The sequence below is a fragment of the Orbicella faveolata genome, unplaced genomic scaffold, assembly GCF_042242905.1.
Source record: "Orbicella faveolata isolate gen_17 unplaced genomic scaffold, um_ofav_v1 contig_25, whole genome shotgun sequence".
NCBI classification, from domain to species: Eukaryota; Metazoa; Cnidaria; class Anthozoa; order Scleractinia; family Merulinidae; genus Orbicella; species Orbicella faveolata.
In genome coordinates, this window is record NW_028301553.1 from 6,322,448 (window position 1) to 6,323,493 (window position 1,046).

Here is a 1,046-nt window from a genome sequence, read left to right on the forward strand (position 1 = left end):
AGCTGCAAAAAGCGCGCGCGTGACAATGGGACATTTCAACATAGTAAGAAAATTTGTCTTCATTCATGTTTTTGAAAACATAAAAACGTGATAAAAACGGATGAATCCGAAATGTTTAGCATTAATTTGTTGCTTTTATCACACAGTTAGAAATTGCTCCTATTGCTTGTTACTAAACTCACAACAGTAGAGTAGAAACCTGCGGCAAGGAGTCCTAAACGGTAATAAAAGTTAGATTGACTTTTATTTTCTCCTATCTTCCAAGTCGCTGTACACGGTACAACTGAATGGGTCGACCGGCCAGTTTTATCAAGATCGTGCACCACCAACCTTTTCCCGCCCTGGTTTCATATACATTTTATTTTATCATTATTATAATTTTTCATAAAGCTGACGACTTCTAGAAAAAAATGATAAAATAAAACTGTGCATCGAAATAGACAAATCAGAGAGTCTTCTTGCGTTACTTTCCTGAATAGCGAATGGTCCAAACGTGATATTTGGAAACGGACACACGACCCTCCTAGCCCCATAATTTTTGGTTCCGCTCTAAGACCCTAACATATAGATTTAGGCCAGCCTAAAAGCGTAGCTCCTGGGCCTGGTTGTTCACAACGAAATTGACCCAGGAAAAGGTAGAATTTTGATTTGAGTTTTGTAACTTTGCGTTGAGGTTTTCTGTATATTGTTTGGCCTTCTGTTTTGAGTTTTAATAATCACTATATACACAAAACAAAGCAGCAAAAAACGTTTGTATAGAAGAAAAAGTTACAATTTGGTTAACTTTTAATAACTTAAATAATAACTTTTTAATCCTGGATTAGTGTTAACCGGCTTCCAAACAATCTTGCTCTGTTTTCAACAAGTTAACCTGAGACGAGCCCGCGATCCAATCAAAACCAGCACTTGGTCAGCGGTCAACTTCAAAAAAACACGCTACCTGAGCTGTAAACTTGAGCGGATACCTTGGTTTGACAGGTGTTAATTGATCATAACATGGATGTCCAATATCAAAGAAGTACACGGTAAACCAAGGCTGCATGTCT